Source organism: Coenobita brevimanus, chromosome 52 (assembly GCF_032717465.1).
Source record: "Coenobita brevimanus isolate Jiangsu-jjx chromosome 52, ASM3271746v2, whole genome shotgun sequence".
Lineage (NCBI taxonomy): Eukaryota > Metazoa > Arthropoda > Malacostraca > Decapoda > Coenobitidae > Coenobita > Coenobita brevimanus.
The window spans coordinates 774,487-791,986 of record NC_137005.1 but is presented as its reverse complement, the minus strand read 5'-3'; positions in this window follow the sequence as shown (position 1 = coordinate 791,986).

Here is a 17,500-nt window from a genome sequence, read left to right as displayed (position 1 = left end):
AAATTAGTGACAGAGTGGAGTTACACCTGGAGTTACTGATAATTTTGAGAGGTCTTGAAAAACAGGTAAGTTGAGGTAAAAGACGGTGGTGGTTTTTCTATACTGCATGGTGGGTCTTTCTCACTTTTTCATGCCGGTTTATCTAGAGGGGTTGGTGGACGTGGGGAGATTTCTTGCTGTACTCGACTGGTCTTCATCATGTTATTGTCTTCTCTGTAGCAGCTTTGAAAGGACTGTTAGCTTTGTATTCCGTTGTATTCTTGGTCTTTGTTATTTTTGCCCCTTGTATTCCTCGTCATTTTCACCCTTGTATTCCTTCGTCATTTTCACCACTTGAGCCAAAACGTATTCATCACTACCACCACACACTACCACCATTTGTTATATTACTATCACCACATATCACCACACACACACTACGCAATACCACCAAACTCAGTCACCTCTCTTACGCAATCTCTTCACAAACACTAATTCTTACCACATGTCATTGTATTCATCACCACCAGGCACTGTTATCATCACGCACATCACCAATACTCGCTATCTTCAGCATGGGAGATCTTCAACACACTTCATCACCATCATCACAACCACTGTCACTACTGGGAATAAGTTTCATCACAATCCTCATCACAACCATCACTACACACCAGGACTGTTTTTAATACTAAGCATCATCACAACACTTATCACTACCAACAATCCCGTTCATCACCATCTTCATTATCATCATCATCACTCTCACCACTACACACCACTTTCTTCACAAGCCATCACCACCACTCACTACCTTACGGACAATCACCACGGTTACCACCATCAGTCATCACTTTCATCACTCTTCATTACTGACACACACATACACACACACACACACACACACACACACACACACACACACACACCACGATTGCCATTACCACCACACACACACACACACACACACACCAGACGATGACATGAACCACCAGAAAGCGTCCTAGCAGTGAAGGGGTTAAGGAAGGCTGTATGTAAACCCCCCAGTTCCAGAGGCCTGCCCTTAGCTGTAAAAAAAACCGTCTGAACAGTATGAAACAAAGAAAAAAAACACACCAGAATATCAAAGGCCACGAACAGCGGCGAGTTGTGTACTGAAAAAAGGAAAAAAAAAAATAATAATGGTTTGTAATCAGGCAAAAGGCAAAGCAAATTTAGTAAGTACCATAAAGGGTTAACTATGACACTCTTATAAGAGTTCACTCAATGTCCTTTTCATTTTAATCAAGCCACGAATACTAGATCTAAATGCATGATATTCCCATCTAAGAATTTTATGGCCAGGTATGTCGAAATCTGCAAATATCTCCTGGCGATTTTACGATTCCTAGTCTCTACGCAACTTTACATATCTGAGTCAAGGCGGAAAGAAAGACGGAGTTGATGAGAGTGACAAAACAAGCGGAGGAAAACTGTGCAGCCCCAGTACCCTCGAGGCTCCCACCGTGCGTAAAGCCTAGTCCAGGTGAAGGTCTAGCACTGTGCAAAACTTCACATCCCCAGGTAAAGAATTGGTGTTGGCCCCTGAAGCAGCCCCCTGTGAGGAGTTGTTATTATTATTATTATTATTATTATTATTATTATTACTACTACTATTAAAGCAACTCATTCCAGTTTCTGAAGTCTAACCTGAGCTGCATAATATGATCTGTTGACCTCAAGAATGACCCAAGAAAGAGGTCACGGTAGGGCAAGGCTTAGAGCTGTGGACGCTGCGGGAATTTAAAATCAACAAAATACAAAGTTCAAAGTTCAAAGTTCCAAAAGGCTGGGTTTCATCACCACACTCATCACCATCACTACCAGGTGCTCTCTTCCTCAATATTCCTCACTATCAACACGGCATATCATCACTACCTGTTACTAAGATCATCATCACAGTTCACCAGCAGCCTTCAAGATATCATCACTCTCTCTCTCTCTCTCACACACACACACACACACACACACACAGTCCTCTAACTCTTCCCCTCACAGCTTTAGGCCACCTTGCTCTTAACTTTCTATCCTTTCAGCCTTTAGATAGTGTGTGTGTGTGTGTGTGTGTGTGTGTGTGTGTGTGTGTGTGTGTGTGTGTGTGTGTGTGTGTGTGTGTGTGTGCGCTATCAATACCTTCTCCTATACCCTCTTCACGCAGCACCATTCATCTCCACACACACGATCCTTTCCCTCCTCCTACCCCCTTCTTCCCCCTCCTGTCTTCCTCCTCCTCCTCCTCCTTCTTCTTCCCCTCCCCTCTTCACCTCCTCCCTTCCATTTTTTCCCTCTTTCCCTCCCGTCCTCTCTACCTCTCCCCACTTCATCTTTCCTCTCTATACCTCTTCTCCCCTCCCTTCTCCATCTCCCTCCCTTTCCCCTCTACCTCTTTCTCCCACCTCTTCATCTTTTACCTCTCTCCCCATCTGAGCCTCCCTCCTCCCCTCCACTCCTCTTTCAGCCCTCAAGTCCTCTCTCATCATGGCTCTTCTCAAACTTTCTTTCCTTCACTCTTCTCCGCTCCCCTTCATTCTTCTCTCGTCGGCCCCTCCTCTCTCTCCTCTCGCTTCTATCCTTCACACTTTCCTCCTTTCTGTCTCTTCTTCTCCCATCCGCTCTCATAATTTTTCCTTTCCATTCTTTCCTCTCCACCCTCTCCATTTTTCCTTGTTAACTTACTGCCTACATTCCTTCCCCTCCATTTCTCTTTTCCTTCCACCTCTCCTCTCTCCATCGCCCCTCTTCTCTCCTCCACTCCTCTCCGCCTCCTTCCCTTTCCCCCACCTCTCCACATCCCTTCACTTTCTCCCCTTCCCCCCATCTCTCCCCTCCCTTCATTTCCTCCCCACTGCGATTGTAGCTCAGGTGTTTTGTTCTTAATGACGGCCGACCAATTAACCTGAAAAATCCCGTACGTGGCGGAAAGGTAAGTCTTTCAAAATTCAGCACTTTGTCTCCCTCATGTTTTTTTTTTTTTTTTTTTTTTTGGGGGGGAGGGGGTGTATAATTTAGGTGTCCAAAAATTTATTCAGGCGGGAAGGTCCCAGTACGGAGAAAGGGTTCACTGTTTTTGACTTGCCTTACCTCTGTATTCTGTCCTTTCGGTATCGTCATTCTGTCTGTCTCTCTGTCTATCACACACACACACACTCACACACACACACATTCCCCTTCCTTCCCTCCATCTAATCTCCCTCACTTTTCCTCCCTTTCCCTTCTTCTCTCTTCCTTTCCCTTCCCATCCCTTCACGACTCTCCTTCCCTCACCTTCATATTCCTTCCTCTCCGTTTGTTCACATCCCTTCCCTTCCCCCTCTCCGACACACACCTTCCCCTCCCTCCCTCCCTCACATAAACCTCCCCCGTCCCCCTTCCTTTCATAAAATCATCATATATCTCCCCTCCTGCTCACATTTCTTCCCCTCGCCTCTCGTACCTCTACCCCTCCTTTCACCTCACACACCTTCCCCTCTCCTCCTCGTCATACCATCTCTCCCCTCTCTCACTACTGTCTCTTCCCCTCCATCCTCTACAACCCTTATCCCTCCCCCACTCTTGCCCCCCATCCCTTACCAGCCCTCACCTCTCCCATCACCCCTGCCCTCCATCCCTTATCATCCCTCATCCCTCCCCTCACTCCTTATCAACCAGACCTAATCTCTCCACTCACTCCTTACCCACCAGCCCTCACCCCTGCCCAGCCCCCCACAGCCCTCATTTCCCGTGATCTCAGCTGATACATCACCGCACTCTGCACCACCCGCCCTCTTTGTTTACCCTCACAGCTGATCGCCATCCCAAACCTCCCCACAGGTGTCCCTTTGTTTACATTCACAGCTGATCGTCCCCCAGCCAGGTAACCCCACGTGGTCTCATTGTTTACACTCACAGCTGATCATCCCCCACATGGTCTTACTGTTTACATTCACAGCTGATCATTCCCCCTGCCAGGTAACCCCACGTGGTCTCATTGTTTACACTCACAGCTGATCATCCTCCAACACCACATGGCCTCTTTGTTTACACTCACAGCTGATCCCTCCCTCAACCAGGTGATACCACGTGGCCAGTGAGTCAGCGGGGGGGGGGGGTGAGTGTGTGTGTGTGTGTGGGGGGGGAGTGTATATTTTTAGCCCTTGATCCATAACACTCTCAAATTCAGCATGACACACTATTAATAAACCTTTTTACGAATTTATGAACGCAACTCTCAATGTAGTTAATTCAGTCCCATATTTTAATGGAGAGAGAGAGAGAGAGAGAGAGAGAGTAAAAAAAACACCCCTTCGTTCTGAATTGCTTATACCTTTTCCGATACACCTACACATTCTGGCCAAACACTACATCAATACACCTTTATACAGGGTGTGTAATTATGAATACTCTTGTCAGTGATATTTAAAGACATTCTCAAATTTCTTCAGGTATATATAAATGTTGCCTGACTCCTTAAGGTGATGCGTTTCATGTTTTTATTATACTGAGTCGAGTTTATTCAGTTTTGGACACACACAGACACACACACGCGTAGTACTTTTTTAGACACCGCACACACACACACACACACACACACACACACACACACACACGTCATAATTCTGCACGCTAAAACTGTACCCAATGCCCCTTCAGAGTGTGACTTTCTGATTGCGCCCGTCAGAGCTGCTAGAACTTTCTCTCTCTCTCTCTCTCTCTCTCTCTCTCTCACACACACACACACACACACACACACACACACACACATCAATACCCTTTCCCATACACCTCGATTTGATGCTAAAGTGTCCTCGATTCAATTCATACACATTCAAAGTTACCTCTGCTCTTAATACACCTTGAAACACACCTGAGTTAAAAGTATACAGGAGAGAGTCATACACCCAGGAATATCAGTGGGAAATTCATCACTTCTATGCCTCCACCAATATCGCCAACACTCATCGTCCGTGGTTGTATATATATATGAAAATACAGATCACAAATACGTAAATATATCTATACCTATGTCTTGAGAGTTAACCAAAATATTCCCGAAATGAACAGCCACCTAAATAAAAATAAAGACATATACTTAAGCCTATATAAGTCCCCATAATTGGTCAAAAACTCTCTACATCAATTTCAAAACACGAGACGTAAAAAAAGGGGAAACTCCGATCTGCTAATAAATCTCTAAGTGCATCCAAATCTGCCAATGAACTAACACAACAATTAATACGCACACATACACAAACACAAAAAACACACACACACACACACGCACACAAAAGCAAATATAATATAAAAACACGTCCTGAAAATCTAATCCCAAACTCCACGAATCTTGGAAAAAAATCGAAACCTTCCACATCTCAAACATTTCAAAATAACCGCGAAACGTCTCCCCAAATTACTCACATCCAGACATATATATATACCTGTAAGAGCTGCTCATAAATTCATTCCCATTAATAAAATCTCATTATGTCTTCTGCTGATTCGATATCATGGTGATGGAATTGCAATCGGAATGTAGGACGAGATGATGTGTAACCGAAAGCAAGAATTGGATCGTGACTCATACACACACTCGTCTGTCACAAAATAATAATAATAATAATAATAATAATAATAATAATAATAATAATAATAGTAATCGTCTGTCAGAGCAAAAATCATACTGACTTCTCTAACGCCAAAATTCATTCTTGTTTCTCTCATATTCTTAATTCTACTATGCAATTTTCTTACCTGTGATCTCGTAAGGTGAAGGTGTTAATTAATATCATACCTGTCCCTCCATTTCCTAAGCATTATTGTAAGTTAACTATAACTGTGTGAAAGTAGAGGAGAAAGGTGTAAGCAGATCCTCGGGCTGAAGGGAGTGTTTCAAATTCCATGACACACACACACACACACACACACACACACACACACACACACACACACACACACACACACTTCTAAACCTCTTGTACTGACTGCTAATAACTCAAAATTACCGGTATATCAACTTCAGCCACAGCCACTCCATATAACACCCACCACAACCACACCACCATCACAACCACTCTACTACAACCACACTACCACACCACCACAACCACAACCACCACACCTTTCCTCACTCCTCCACCCACCACAATCATGGTTATTCTAATTCCAAACTCCAATACCATCATTACCACAGCCACAACCACCATCACAATGACCACCACATTATAACCACAACCACTTCAACCACTGCAATCCCTACCACAGTACTCTCCACCACCAAATTCACCACATTTACAACCACATCATCACCACAACCACAACAGCAGTCACCTCAACCACAACATCAGCCTCCACCACAATCTCCACCACCAGAACATCACCCTCCACCACAACCACAGTCACCACCACCACAGCATCCTCCTCCACCACAACCACAGTCACCACCACCACACAAACACCCTCCACCACAACCACAGTCACCACCACCACAACACCACCCCCCACAACAACCACAGCCACCACCACCACAACATCACCCTCCACCACAACCACAGTCACCACAGTCGACTCGGGCGGGCTGAGATAAGGGACTGTGAGTACCTTTATATATGTATGCGTTAAATGCCATGACCTTACCAATGCAGTTCCTATATGCATTCCCACCTACACCCACACCCACCTACAACCACACCCACCCACACCCACACTCACCAGCCTACATCCACACCTATACTCACCTTCACCCACCCCCTAAACCTACCTTCATCCACCCACCCACACCCACCTTCACATATTTACACCCATCATTCTCCACTTGACTGCATCCACCTTCCCACCTACGCCCACTTTCAGCCACTTACACCCATCCACCTACACCCATATATTCAGCTCCTACACCCATTTTCAGACACCTGTCCCACTTAGACCCACCTTTTATCCACCAAAATCCACCTATCCCACACCTACACCCATCATCATTCATCCACCTCCACCCACCTACCTCCACCTTCACTCATCCACCTACACCCAACTTACATCCACCCATTCGTCTTTTCATCCACTCATCCCCTCGCCTCTCCCACCCACCTGACACCCACTGACACACCTCCCCTTCCCCCTGTATAAACACCCCCTCGTACAGGTGTTATGTGCAGGTGTATTCGTATTTAGGACAGGTGTGGATGTGAGGCTACAGGTGTGGGTGTGGGTGTGGGGCTACAGGTATGGGTGTGGGTGTGGGGCTACAGGTGTGGGTGTGGGTGTGGGGCTACAGGTGTGGGTGTGGAGCTACAGGTGTGGGTGTGGGTGTGGGGCTACAGGTGTGGGGTTACAGGTGTGGATGTGGGGCTACAGGTGTGGGTGTGGGTGTGGGGCTACAGGTGTTTCTGGCTAGTGTGAGGTGTGCAGCCGAAATCAATAGCTGGGTCTGGGTTGAAAGTGGTGGTGGTGGTGGTGGTGGTGATGTGGCAAATGTGGTGGAGTGGTGTGGTGGGGAGGCTGTTATGGTGGAGTGGTGTGGTGGGGAGGCTATTGTGGTGGAGTGGTGTGGTGCGGAGGTTATTGTGGTACAGTGGTATGGTATGGTGTTGGTTGTGGTAATATGGTTTTTGTGGTGTGGTGAAAGATGTGGTGTGGTAGAGTGTTGTGTTGCTTTGTGTGGTGCTGTGTGGTGTGGTGTAGTGTGGTGTGGTGTAGTGTGGTGTGGTGTAATGTGGTGTGATGTGGTGTAGTGTGGTGTAGTGTGGTGTGGTGTTGTGTGGTGTGGTGCGGTGTGGTGTGCTGGTATAAAGGTGATGATCAAAAGATGGTGAAGATATGGTGTTTACTAAATAATATTGCAACTATGGTATGATGGTGGTGTGACTGTGATGAGATTGTGGTGGTGTGGTGTGATGAACGTGGTGTGGGACTTGTGTGGTGTTGGGTGGAAGGGTAGGAGTGGTGTGATGGTGCTGGTGTTAAAGTAGAAAAATTGTTCTGGTGTGGAGGAGAGGCAGCGTGATGTGGTGGTGTGGATGTGAAGACGTTTGGGTGATGTGGTAAGGATGGGGAAGATGCAATAGTGTGGTAGTGTTGAAGATGTGGTGGACTGTTGGCAGCTGTGAGTATGTGTGGGTAATGTGGTAGAAACAGTTGGTATTTCACAGATCTGCAGTGATGTGGTGGTGTTGACACTGTGGTGGTGGTGTGGTGGTGTGGATGTTAGGATGTTGGGTGATGTGGTAGGAAAAGTTGACGTGGTGATGAAATGTGGTGGTACTGTGATGTGGGTGTGTTTGAGGGTGGTGACTGTGGTGTAATATGGCATAGTTGTTAATCTACTGCCATTACGATCTTCTTAATGGGCTCAATTTTGGATGGACCTTTCAAATTGCAAGTCAGACAAAAAAAAAGAAAGATCGCCATTAACCTTGCCAAGACGTAACCCATCTTAAAGTTTTTCTGGGTGACGTCACACGATTTCAAATACCTTAGACTTGACCTTGCCTTCTCTATGTCAATCCTTTCACTATAATGGCGACTTTTTTTATCTCTTACTTTCGCTACAGCAAGACGAAAGTACTTCTCTATATAAATCTGTTAAACACGTGAGGCTCGGGGATGATGCGGGGACCGAGGCGTGGACAGTCAGGCCTCTGGTGTTGCAGTAATTCCACACCTCCTGGCAGGGGTGTCATTCCAGGGGGGTTATCTGGTGGTGTAGGATGGTATATCACGCTCTCCACCAATATCCACGTGGGTGTATTTATCTACCCCCCCCTTCCCCCCAAAACGGATTTACTGCTCTAAGGTGTCACAGTAATCGGACGTGCATTCCTTTACTGTCACAGTAACCGGACGTGCATTCCTTTATTGTCACAGTAACCGGACGTGCATTCCTTTATTGTCACAGGAACCGGACGTGCATTCCTTTATTGTCACAGTAACCGGACGTGCATTCCTTTATTGTCACAGTAACCGGACGTGCATTCCTTTACTGTCACAGTAACCGGACGTGCATTCCTTTATTGTCACAGTAACCGGACGTGCATTCCTTTATTGTCACAGTAACCGGACGTGCATTCCTTTACTGTCACAGTAACCGGACGTGCATTCCTTTATTGTCACAGTAACCGGACGTGCATTCCTTTACTGTCACAGTAACCGGACGTGCATTCCTTTATTGTCACAGTAACCGGACGTGCATTCCTTTATTGTCACAGTAACCGGACGTGCATTCCTTTATTGTCACAGCATCCGGACGTGCATTCCTTGGTCTCTAACATCTCTGAACGCTTAACTCCTTTTATCCGACGACCTAATTTTTGCCTAATCTTGTTCTTCGTATATCCTGATTATTTTAGTTCATCTGCGATACGCTTTTCGAACCAGAGACGTAAGATAGGAGCTTAATTAACCCGTTTACTTCCAGACGTCTCCCCTAAACTTAAAAAAAAAAAAAAGAAGAAAGAAAGAAAAGAAGAAATCGTCAGTGCATATTAGACAGGAAGAACTAAATCAATAACACGTTCAATCATTCAAATAACTGACAATGACGATGCCGTAATTTCAGCACCTAAATCCTACTGGCACAAGTTGATTTAATTCAGCTTACGGGAGATTTTGTTGTACGGAAGGAGTTAATAAATCCTGTAACTCAACTCTCGTACCAGCTCAAAAAATCCCTTGTTAAAAAAAAATCCCTTGTTAATTAAAATCGCGTGGCAGTGAAGAGGAAATTATAATGGAGTCGTAGGGGTGAAGTGGTTAATGTGGAAAAGATGTACTCGTAGTGAAGGGGTTCAACAGTGGTGCTTAAATCTCCCTCTTGCTATATTCATCACCCCGTCTCAAGGTCGGAACAACTCTAGCAAGGCATTCTAGCTGACACAGACGATTTTATCTGAGAGAGAGAGAGAGAGAGAGAGAGAGAGAGAGAGAGAGAGAGAGAGAGAGTTCCTGGGTCTGAAGAGGTTAATTGGCTGCCTCCACCTGTCATTACGGTCACGGAAAGGTGTATAGCAAAATGTACTTGATTTTAAAAAAGGGGATTGAGGCGATTTTTCTGAGTTAAAAGAGATTAATGATGATCAATTTAAGAGGTGAATAAGGCAGATAACTACCGTGGATTTTAGATTTAAGGAAGAGAGATTTCGCCACGTCCACTGTCCTTTTCCATCACGATAAAGTATTGTTCATGTATATACACCAACGTCATCTATACAAGAGGGTCCAAGTCGCGTGGAATCGGCTGCAGCTTCCCAATCAAGAGCAGTACAGTATTTTCATTTGTGTATCATTGCTTCCTATTTGTCGTTCTTCTCATACTGCTTCAACAGAGAGGGTTTGCATGGCTGGTGGAGTTGGTAGGTTGTGTTAGGATGCGAGTCGGAGGTGATAGGACTGCACTGTGTTACGCTGCTGCCGCCTGTGTGGTTAGGATAAGGAAAACTTGAGGAAAACATGACTTCCCTGAGGCAATTAGCTGATAACCACACAGGATATACTGGCTCTCTCTCTCTCTCTCACACACACACACACACGCACACGCATAAAAGGTGCTGTCACAAGAAGACTGGTTTCTGTTTGTGAAGATATTGCAGATCCTTAATGCTCCCTTGCCACCTCTTTCCCCTTTGATTTCATCCTCATACTACAGCACACTCACACTGCAACAAGGACGCCCCAGAGCACACCTCATCAGCACTGAGTTGTCAATTGCACCCGGAATTATAGTGTTGCAGCGGTTTGAGTCACGGTGATCTGTAAAACTCTGCTATCCGGTGCTAAGGCAGTCATTTTCCTCTTGATACCCCTTCAAACATCTTAACCTTAGATGATCAAGGGCCACTTCTTTTAGCTTAGAATCGCCAGGTGAGAGGAAGGGTAACGCAGGTAATTTTTCGCTTCCTTCAGAGGTTGTTCTCGCGGCCCCAAGTTTATCTAGACGCGACTCTGAACTGCAGGTTGAAATTACGCTTCTTTTGCAATCCATCGTCCTCCAATCAAGGAAGGAGCTGAGGGCCGTTTGTATATCAAGATCAAGTGAGGCTGCTGGTCACTTTGGAGGAGGGGTATGCTTCCTCTCTTCTGGTGGTGGTGTTGGAGGTGTATAGCGTTGGTGTGAGACTAGTGTGGCGGTGTGCTGGTGGCGGTGGTGGTGTGGAGATAGTAATGTGCGTGCGTGTGGTGTTGTGATGCGACTGGTGTGGTTCAGTGCTGGTTTTGTCTGGTGTATCGGTGGTAGTGGTGGGGTTCTGATGGCGATGCATGAAGGTGGGATAACGTGGTGTTCTGGTATATGACGGGTGTGGTGTTGTAGTGTGGCGGTAGGTAAAGAGGTGTGATTTGTGTGGCGTGGTGTGGTTGCGCTGTGGTAGGGCAGTATATAGAAATGTGACTGGTGGTGTGGTTAACGTACAGGATGAAAATAAAGAAAAAGAAAAACATGAAAAAGGAGACGCATAAAAAATGAATGTTGGCCAGGCATGAGGACGACTGTGGTAGACTTGACTGGGTTAAGTGGTGGACAAGGAGGGAGTCGGGCGGCGGAGAATATGTCATTGTTAGAAGTGAAGAGGGCGATGAAAAGGCTAAAGAATGGGAGGGTGGCAGGGTAGTGATAAGGCAAAGGCAGGATTGATAAAGTGCAGAGGAGGACAGAGTGCAATGACCTCTTTAAAGAACGTTAAATCGGAAGCCTGGATCAGTAGAGCTGTTCCAGTGAAGTGAGAACATGGTTGCGACTGTTCCTTTCGTATAACAGTGAAGATCAGAACACGAGAGAACACCAAAATGATCGTGGAATACACCTGCTAAGAATCTGAGGAAAGGTATACGGAAGAAGTGCGACTGAGGAGGAAAGGAAGACGTCGGAATGTCTGGTGGTTGCCGGGGTGGGGGAGAATGTGTGGATCAATATTTGCAGTATGGCAGACGGTGGAGAAGGGAGATGAGAAGTACCGAAAGATCTAGTAGCATTTTTGGACCAGGAAAAACGTACATGACATGGAAAACAGGGATGGATTATGGACGGGGTTACTTATGCAAGGAGTAGATGGACAAGAGGTGAGTACAAGATGAGTTTTTGTGATGGTAATGAAGCAAGGGTCAGGGGGAGTGACGTGTGAGTGGATGGATCAGTGCTGGCGTGAAACAAGAGTGTGGTGATGTCTCCATGGTTGATCAGTGTATAAAATGGATAACGTTAACATCTTCAACTGCAGGCCGGATTTTGTGTGGTACTCGTATTTTAGTCTTGTCTTTACCAGTCGACTTTATTCAGCTTAGGGGACTTCTTCAAACTAGAGGCGTTACTTATTGCCTTTAGTAACCTCTTCATAACTATTTTTTTTTTCTGGGTTTAGCAACATAAGCAGCGTAGGTGTAACAAGAGTAAAACACGAACTACGTCATCGGGCAGAAGAGAGACGTCAAAACAAGCCTTGTGGAGAGGTAAGTACAGCTGGCGATGATGACTGGTGAGATGCGGACTGTTTCATATGTGCTGTGTGTAGATACTGTTGTGCTGCTTACACGAGGCCACGAGGGTTTTGCAGGCTGGACTATTTTTGTGAGCGTGAGCCGCGATGCCTGTATGATTAATGGACGTAAGAGGGAAAATAAAAGTTGCTGAGAGAGGAGGTTCGCAAGTTGATTTGTTGGTGGGTGGAAAAGTCTTGAACTGATAATGGTTGTTGTTTTTGTTCTTGCTCTGCTCCGGTCTGTCAGGCCGAGCAGACCCCTCGACCACAAGCAAGCAGTCGCTAGCCTGTGGCAGACAGCACCTCGCCAGGGTCGGAACAGGGCCTTTCCACATGGCGAGGTGCAGGAAAAAATAGAGGCATAGCCCCCAAGAGGATGAGTTGTGTATGGGAGATATGTATGAGGAGTAATCTCTATCCGGACTTTGACTAGTAGGTAAACGTGGATGAGTTCCCCGCCTAGCAGTATTGTGCAAGTCCAGCTACCGGGCCTTACCCTTCGTCACCTCCATGGTAGTACCTCCCGAGACGATGGTAAGCTGAGTGGCTTAAGGAATTACGATAGCTGGTACTATGAAGGCTTTGAGGTCAGGCCGTGAGACGACTGCGTGGTGTGTCAGCGCCCACCACAACAGGAATGTGTGGCACGTCGCTAGTGTATAAAAAAATCAAGACTGAGAGAAAAAAAAAGTGACTCATGGATTGCATAGGTTGGCTCAGATAAGAAATAGACTAGTGAGATATCTGGAGTGAGGAAGTGTATTGACCAAAGGGCAGAAGAGGGCGTACCGACACTGACATTTAGGGAGACTGAATAAAGAATAGCGCGGCGAAAAGGGTATATGTGTGTGTGTGTGAATTTGTGGGTGGGAGAGGGTGTGGGATGCCATGAGTGAGCTGGATGGATATGGTGGGTGGATGTGTGACCAAGCGAGGTGTGGAAGGTGAGGAAGCAAAAAACCAGACGAAGGATGGAAATGGATAGAAGAAGCGTGTTTGAAGACAGACATAACAGGAGTTCCAACATTATTTTTTACTTTTAAACCGAGGATGTAATTCAAAGCAGGAAAGTCATCTCGTACTGAAAGGATGAAGGAAAGGTATATACATCTAACTCTTCTAATTCTAACAGTCTCGTAAAATGAATAGAATGCTTGGGGGTAGCAAGAATTTTAAAAAAAGTATATATAAAAGATGTGCCCAGTCTAAACGGGTCAAAAATGGAAGTGGATAGGAGCTACGAAGAATATTGTTGTGTGGATGGTTACCTGTGAGAGGGAGCTGAGAAAACGTAAGAGTATATGGATGTGTGGATATATGAATGTGTGGATGAGTGGACGTGTGGATATGTGGATGAGTGGATGTGTGGACGTGTGGATGTGTGGATATGTGAAAGTGTGGATGTGTGGATATGTGAAAGTGTGGATGTGTGGATATATGGAAGTGTGGATGTGTGTTTCTCCTTATCCCTTCCATTTATCATACTCCTTTCACCTTAACTTGGCCCAAATTTTCGCCTTTTTGCATCTCATATCCCGTAGCTCCGTGGCGGAAAAGACAATACTACGCCTCTACATCCTTCCCATAGCACTTCTTCGTGACTAGCGCCCTTTCCTAGTGCTGATAATTTGGTACAACTCAGTGAATATGGAGATGTGTCAATTCTAGGCCAGGCTGGAGTGAAAAGAGTGGAGTGTAGGATGATGATGATGATGATGATGATGATGATGATGGTGATGATGATGATGGTGGTGATGGTGATGGTGATGATGATGATGATGATGATGATGATGATGATGATGGTGATGGATGGATGGATGGATGGATGGATGGATGGATGAATGGATGGATGAATGAATGAGTGATGATGATGATGATGATGATGATGATGATGATGGATGGATGGATGGATGGATGGATGATGATGATGATGATGATGATGAATGAATGATAGAGTATTGATCTTAGTGTGATTGTGGTGGTACTGAGGCGGTGGTGTGAGGTAGTGGTGTAACTGGTGGTATTTTTGGTATGGTGGGCAAGTGGTATGGTAGCTTACTGGTGTGTGGTAGTGTGGTAGGAATGGTATGCCAGTAGCTGTGAGGTATAACAAGAGAAGTGAGTGGTAGGTGTAATGGTAGAAGAGTTCAGGAATGGTAGTGTGGTAGTGAGATGAGGAGGAAGAAATGGTAGTGTGGTAAAGGTTGGTTAAAGGTGAGTGTGGTAGCCGGGTGTGGTAGTGTGGTTCTGAGAAGCGGACAGTAGTGGTAGAGGTGTTGTGGTGTGGCAGTGGGAGTCTAAGGAAGAGATGGTGTGGTAGTGGTAGTGTGGTGTGGTAGTGATGGTGTAGCAGTATGGTATGGTGGTGTGGTAGTGGTTGTGTGGTAGTGTGGTATGGTAGTGTTGAGCTGATTGCATATGGTGGTCCCGGAGAGTTAGTGTATGGTAGTGTGGTTGTGGATATATAGATTTATGTGGTAGTGTGGTAGTTGTTTGGTAGTGTGGTAGTTGTGTGGTAGTGATTGTGCTAGTGTGGCAGAGCTGCAGTAGTGGTCTGCTAGTGACGTGGTAGAGGTGGTGCGGTAGTGGTAGTGTGGTACTGATTGTATGGTAGTGATAGTGGTAGTGTGGTAGTGGTGGTGTGGTTGTGATGGTGTCATAGTGTCAGTGGTGTGGTAGTAGTAATGCGGTGTGGTAATGTGGTAGTGGTAGTGTGATGGTGAGTGTAGTGGCAGTGTGGTAGTGGCTGTGTGATAGTGTAGTGTGGTAGTGGTTGTTTGGTAGTGGTTACATGGAAGAGGTAGTGGTGTGGTAGTGGCAGTGTGGCTATTGTCGTGTGGTAGGGGTAGTGTGGTAGTGATTTGGTAAAGGTAGTGTGTTTGTTGTCGTATGGTAGTGGCTGTGTGGTACAGTGGCAATAGTGTAGTAGTGGTTATGTGGTAGTGGTTGTGGTAGTTTGGTAGTGATAGTGTGGTTGTGGTAGTGTGGTTGAGGTAGTGTGATACTGGTGTGGTAGTGGTGATAGGGTTGCGGTGTGGTAAGGTGGTGTGGTAGTGGTGGTATGGTTGTGGTTGTGTGGTAGTGGTGGTGTGGTAGAGGTAGTGTGGTTGTAGTAGTGGTAGTGTGGTGGTGGTGTGGTGGTTTGGTAGTGGTTGTGTGGTTATGGTAGTGTGGTTGTAGTGGTGTGGGAGTGGTGGTGGTAGTGGTGCTGTTCAGGTGGTATTATGGTAGTGGAAGTGTGGTAGTAGTGTTGTTGTGGTAGTGTGGTAGTGGTAGTGTGGCTGTGGTAGTTGTAGTGTGATTTGGTAGTGTGGTAGTGGTGTGGTAGTGGTAGTGTGGTAGTGGAGGTAATGGCAGCAGAACCATTACCACAATCACCAACCCTGTACTCCGCTACTGATCAATAACGTCACTATTGTCACAACCATCAATCACTACAATCAATCACCACAACTACCACCATCACCCACACTACCAACATTACCCCCACACTCACTACCACCATCACCACACCTGCCACCATCACCACAACTACCACCATCACCCACACTACCAACATTACCCCCACACTCGCTACCACCATCACCACAACTACCACAATCACCCACACTACCAACATTACCCCCACACTCACTACCACCATCACCACACCTGCCACCACCATCACCATTTCCACCACAACCACAACCACTGCCACCACCTCTCTCTCTCTCTCTCTCACTGAAATCTACGGCCATTCATATTCATACATTCATATTACCCCCACACATGTTAGCCCTGACACACACACACACACACACACACACACACACACACACACACACACACACACACACACACACACACACACACACGTACATGACTAAAATATCACCCAAGCATAAAACTCTCCCACACGCCAGGGTCACGTGCACGCCAATAACACGTGCACGCAAACACCATTATCACGCCAGCTAGTCCCGTGCACGCAAATAGTCTCGTGCACGTCAAAATCACGTGCACGCTATTAGGTTTCGTGCACGCAGTTAGCCTACGTCTCGTGCACGCAAAATAGGTTCATGTAAGCAAACGCACGCAAAGCAGATACGCGCAGTTCGGAAAATTACTCATGATGTCTGTCTGTAATCTGTCTGTCAGTCTGTCTGTCTGTCTCTCTCTCTCTCTCTCTCTCTCTCTCTCTCTCTCCACTCACCGTCCCCACAGGTGTTGACAGACGTCTCCATCCTCTCCTTACCTGTCAAAGAAAACGGGAATAGGTAAACAAAAAATCGACAGGAATTAAAGATATGAGAAAAAAGATAAGATTTAAAGACAGGAAGATTAAACAGTAGACAGAAATGAGAGATAGTAGAGTGAGAATTTAGACAGAAGTTAGACAGGAGAGACTTAGAGGACAGGCAGGAGTTAGAAAGAGTTAGAATAATGACAGAAAATGGAGATGAGAGACGCAGAGATGGTTAGACAGGAAATGAAGGTAAGGGTTTTCGATGTTAGACAGGTGCTGAGGGAAATTAGACAGGTATGGTGGTAAATTAGACAGGTACGGAGGGAAATTAGACAGGTATTGAGGGAAATTAGACAAGTATGAAGGAAAATTGACAGGTATGAGGGAAATTAGACAGGTATGAAGAGAGGAAGACCACGAATAGGATGAATGGACAGTGTGAAGAGAGCGCTGGATGCGAGAGGGATGTCTGTCGAGCAAGGAAGAGTGACTGTGCGTGACAGAAATAAATGGAGCGAAATTGTGAATGAATAAGTGATGACGCAGCCCTGAGGGGATATTCTCCCGCATTTGGTCTGATCAGCTAGTCAGGTCAGGTGCGGGTAAGGGGATGGGTCTGTTATGATGTGGCAGGGGTAAACCAGTTCTGCTGTCGGGCCCTGCTGCGGATGTCACTGATTGCATTGCCCAGTTGACCCTTGTGCGGTGTGGTGCGGTGAGGATCTGTCCGTTCTCCCCTTTGGGGCTAAGATGCGAATGAATGTGTTTGAATGGATGAGTAAATGGAGAGTGAGTCGTCCTGTCTCGGCTACCTCCCTTT